General features: G+C 41.2%; 1 pseudogene; it reads left to right on the top strand.

The window, feature by feature from the left end:
• Positions 1-766, top strand: LOC107157805 (annotated as a pseudogene).
• The last annotated feature ends 4,856 nt before the right edge of the window (positions 767-5,622 follow it).

Genomic DNA, 5,622 nt, shown 5'->3' with positions numbered 1-5,622 from the left:
ATGGTTTACTATTGTCTTGATATACAAATTCCCACAAAATCTTGCAAATCAAGAGATTCAAATCTTTGTATTCATTTTAAAACACAAAGAAACTTCCAAGGCTATAAAGGGTATGCATATCCAAAGGGCCAATAAGTATCTGAAAAATGTCACTTTAAAGAAGCAATGTGGTTGGGTATAGTGGTTCATGCCTGTAATCCAAAGACTGAAACAAGAGGATCCCAAGTTCAAGGGCACAATCAGCAAATTTGTGAGGCCTTATGCAAATTAGTGAGACCCTGTCTGAAAATAAAAATTTAAAAAGGACCTGGGATGGGCTCAGTAGTAAGTACCCTTGGATTCAGTTATCAGTAACCAAAAAAAAAAAAAACAATAACAAAAACAAAACAATGTGTGCCATTCCACTGTTAAAATGGTAGAGTTGATAGGTGTGTCGAGGCCAAACAGTGGGGCTGACACAGGTCCATATACCTAAAAAAGTGCTGAATTTTTGCAGACAACTTAAGTATGGAGAAAGTAATACTGAACTTAAGGGTTTAGATGTGCATTTTCTGGTAATTTAATGTATCCATATGAACAAGGAACCAAGATACACTGCCACACTTACAGATCTCATGGCCAAATTAACCCACACATGAACTCCCTCTGCAACATTGAGATGAGCCTTACTGAAAAAGAATTTTTTCTGAAGCTAGGAGAAGAAAATGCACACATGCATGCACACAAACACATACGCGCACACACATGGGTGTCCCTAAATTGCTGAGACTGTCCTTGGACTTTAAATCCTCCTGCTGCAGGCTCCTGAGTCACTAAGATTACTGGTTAGCTCCATCACACCTGGCTAAATACACATTTAAATAAAATAGAAATGGGAGAAATTGCAATGAAAAAGGGAGAGTGGGAGAGAATATGCATATTTACATAAAAAAGTTTGGGGATCCTGAAAAAAACACTGTGGATAATGTGACATTAACTCCATTCGTTAACCCTTTAGATAGAAAAATCATAGCAAACTTATATTCCCTTTGATGCAGGAAATCTAGACATAGATTAGAAAAATTACAATTCTAAATAGCCACAGCATTTTCCTCTTCTCAACACAACCTGCTCCCTTATTCATTTCCCCACTTAGCTATGTATGCTTTAAAACTTAGTTTCTCCATCCAGCTCCAGGATGAATTAGCTTATGGTCTTAAGACTATTATCCAGCAACACTAAGTCTGGTCTCTAAAACCAGGCAATCCCTGCACATATGGGGAGAATTAGTTGGGTGCAGTGACCCATTCAGGCAATCCCAGCAAATGAAGAGACTAAGGGAAGAAAAACACATGTTTGAGGCCATCCTAGGCAAGTTAGCCAAATCTTGTCTCAAAACAGAAAATAAAAAGGGCTAAGAGGAAGCTCAGTGATAAAGCCTAAGATTAAATCACCAGCACCAGTGGGGCTGGGGGCTGGGGGCTGGGGGCTGGGAATGGGTGCAAAATTTGACACGATAATTACACTATGTGTTTGTTTGTTTGTGGGTATACTAAAGATTGAACCCAGGGACACTTGAGAACTGATCCACATCTCCACATGCCCAGCCGCCCACCCCCACCCCCGCTTTTTTCTTTTTTTGTATTTTATTTAGAGACAGGTTCTCATTGAGTTACTTAGCACTTCGCCCTTGCTGAGGCTGGCCTTGAACTCAAGGTCCTCCTCCCTCTAACTCCCAAGACACTGGGATTACAGAAGTGCACCACGAAGCCCAGCTAATTTGTCTGTTTATCTGAAATAGGGAGATAATTTTTACAGTGAATTGAAACTGCCAAGAACTGGAGCCTGCCTTCCATCCCGCTCACACATACCCACATTTTCACTATGGAATTCAATCAAAACCAAGAAATTTCAACAATGCCTTCAGGATTGGTCCATTTGCAACTTAATCCTATTAGTTTCTTCAATCAATTTGTGAAGCATATGAAGTTTTCTCCCACATAATTGGGTATGGCTTCTGAGGTCAACTACAGGACAATACTGTAAAAAGGTGCAGTCCATAACAGACTGAATGATTTGCTCCTTTTTCTAGACCAGGTACACACACCTTGGCCTGGTAGGGAAGCTGAAGTTATGGCAGTCTGTCTGTCAAATGGGGATCCCTGACTCCCAGGGGGGCATGTCCAGAGACCCACATGCCACCAAGTCTGAACCCAGAATAGGCTTTGGCCTGGGCACTGGATAATTTTCCTGCACTGAGCCGCCACTCCTGCCAGTGCCTCTAGGACTATGGAGATGTGAACTTTCAGGGAAGCCAACTGCCTCACTGGGCTTATACAGAGCAGGGAGCTGTCTTTGGGGAACTGTTAGGACTAGTGTACTAACAGAATATGTTGTTACACAGGAGCAGGGAGTTGAGAGGGGCCAGAACCGAGTTCAAGACCCAAGCATCCAGCAGCCAATGGCTGAAACCAGGGACTGAAACCAGGGAGCTGATGCTCCGTTGTTGGCCCAAGCCTCCTTGCCAGGCACTCCGGATTTTTCCAGGAGCTTCCCTTTGCTAATCATTTGACCATACCAGGAATAGAAGCCCACTGTTTAAAAGCCTCCACAATAGAGGTAGTGTGCCCTGATGTCTTCTGCCTCACGAATGCTCACTGAAGCAAGTCTTGGCTGAGTTAATGGAAAGAAAATTAAGATCTAGAGGGGGTGTGTCTTGTGGAAGCTGCATGGACTGAAATTTTTCTATCTCAGAGAGCTTTAAAGGACAGAATTTGAGAAAAAAATTACTGAGTAATGTATTTTTTTTTCCTGTGGTCTTACATTTTTTATTCTATGACATAGGCAAAGAAACCTAAGAAGAGAGGAACTAATGAAATCTTGTATAGACAAATAGGTGTCTCACCAAAACCTGTCCAAACTTGTGCAGTTGAGCAACTGAATCTAGAAAGGGACTTGGGGTTGATTTGGCCCTTGGTAAGGAGCCTTACCTGGGTCCAATAGGGCCATCTTCCTTGATCAACTTTACCCAGCGTTCATGCTTCATCCATGTCCTTTGGTAACCCAAGAGCTCTAAATGTGTTTCAGAAAAACCAGAAGAGGAAGAAGAGATGTCTTACTCCCTCTCCTGGCTATAGCTTTAGCTAGGTCATACTGCCTTCTGTGTCAAATGCATGCAAGCACACTGTATGGGTTGTCCATGCTCCCAGTCCTGACTTTAGAATTATTCCCAGTTGTGTCCCTTTGTCCTTGGGGCTGGTTGAAGGGCTGGAACCTGTATTTTCCCCCAGAAGCTCACCTTAGTTATTCTTCCTTCCCTTCCTCATGAGAACCTGACCTCTCTTGAACCTACTGTCCTTTGGGGCTCTAAGAAATGTCAGATATAAAAAGGATGAAGTTCAAGAAAGGAAAACTATACTCCAGGGATGTAGGATTGTGTTGAAAAAGTTTTGGATTCTAAGTAACCTATGTTTAAAGCCAACTTTGAAACTCATAGACTTGTGATGTTTAGTGATTTGTTGAACTGAGTTTCAATTTCCATGTTGTTTAGATGAAGATAATTAGGCTTTTTTTGGAGGGTTGATATGATGATATTGGACATATTAATATTTATTTTAATGTTATATTATTGCATATATATATAATTGATATGTTACTATCACTTATCATATGGCAAACTGTACATTTATTTAAAATATATATATTGAATGATTACTACATGTCAGGCATTGCTCTAGATGCTGAGATACAAAAATGAACAAAACAAAAAATTCTTTGTGTTCATAAAGCTTACATTCGAATGTGGGAAACCAGGCACTGAATAAATAAACCTTTAAGTACGTAAGACAATGTAGTTACTACAAACAAAATCCAGAAGTGGAGAAATAGGCAATTGCTGAAAGACTATTAAACAGACATCTTTAGTATAGGATTTTAATATTTATATTGACCAGCCTTAGGCTAGTCATGATTTCAGAGGTCTCAGTCTATAGATAGCTGACTGCATTGCCCTGGGCCTAACTTGAGGCAGCACATCATGGTGGAAGGGCCCAACTCATGGCAAGAAACAGAAGGGGTGGGTGGGAGGATGTGGCCACAGGCAAGATAAACCTTTCCAGGGTACACCCCTAGTGACTCACGTTGTCCTGCCATGACCCACCTGACTACAGTTATCTTCTAGTCAGTTTATTTGAGCTTGGATGGAATAATTAGTTACGATCTCATAATCCAATCACTTTACCTCCAAACATCCTGAATTAACACAGGAACTTTTGGGGGATACCTCATATCCAAACCATAAAACTCTCTCTGGCCCACAAAAACTCATGTCAATCTCACAAAGCAAAATACATTTAGTTCATTTACAAGAGTCCTATAGTCTTAACAGTTTTAGCATTTCCCCAAAGCTCAAGTTAAAAGTGTCCTCTGAGATTCAAGACGAACTCTTAGCATAAGCCTCTGTAAAAATCAAAAGCAAGTTATTTATATCCAATATATAGTGGCACAGGGTGAACATTCCCATTCCAAAGTGAGAATTAGGATCAAGAAAAGAAGAAATGGGGCAAAGCAAGATTGAAACCCAGTCAGGCAAACCAGTTTGGCAACTCTGCTTATAGAATCTAGGACATGTGGCAGGGAAATATGCTTTCCAAAGGGCTTGTGCAGCCTGACCCCTCTGGCCTTGCCAGGTTATACACATGGTCTCTCTTTTATCTTGGTCTCTCCATGTCAGCAGCTTTTCTCGGCAGAGAATCTATGACACTGGCATCTCTTAACCTCAGAATTCTCCATTGCAGTTTGGCTTCCCTTTCACATCTTCATGCATTACCCTCTCAGGAGCAGTCTGAGGGACTCTGACCCTGCTACATCTTTCTTGGCCTCCCAGGTCTTACTTTGAAATCTCAGAAAAAGTCTCCATGACCCCTTAACTTCAGTATCTTGTCTACAGAACCAGCACCATGTGGATGAGTTCAAGGTCTTCTTTGAGCTTCAGTAGTACCTGGGTCCACAGAATCATAGTAGCAGTGCCTCTGAGTGCCTGAATGGCTCAGCATGTTGAAACAACTTCCCAAGCCCCACTTCAAGCAGAGTGCTCCCATGAACTTTTCTCATAAAAGACATAAGATTTTTCCCTTATGTATCCTTACTGTAGTGGATGTGGTCTTGAAAATTTGTAAGATGCTCTTAAGCTATCTTTCCTATTGTCTCTGTGCAAAGCAGTTACATCTCTTTAGGGGGCTACGATCTCTTCAAAGAGCACACCTTCTTTGGCCCCAGGTTTACATGCACTTTTCTGGCCCTTTCTGCTCCCATTTCTTACAGTAAATCTGAATAAAAATTGTCAGTAATATCCATGTCACTCATTGAATGTGCTGTGCTGCCTTCAAAGTTCCTCCACAAGTTTTTTTTTTTCTTTTGGTACCAGGGATTGCACACCAGGATGCTGAAGCATTGAGGCATACCCCAGTCCTTTAATTTTTTTTTTTTTAATTTGATACAGAATCATACTAAGTTGCTTAGGGCCTCACTAGATTGCTGAGGCTGGCTTTGAACTTGTGATTCCTCTGCTTCCCATGCTGTTAGCTACCATCAGTTTTATTAGTCTATCAACTTTAAAGTCAGTTTCATACAGTCTCAGAACAC

Source organism: Marmota marmota, unplaced genomic scaffold (genome assembly GCF_001458135.2).
Source record: "Marmota marmota marmota unplaced genomic scaffold, marMar, whole genome shotgun sequence".
NCBI classification, from domain to species: Eukaryota; Metazoa; Chordata; class Mammalia; order Rodentia; family Sciuridae; genus Marmota; species Marmota marmota.
This window is presented reverse-complemented; position numbering and strand designations above follow the sequence as displayed.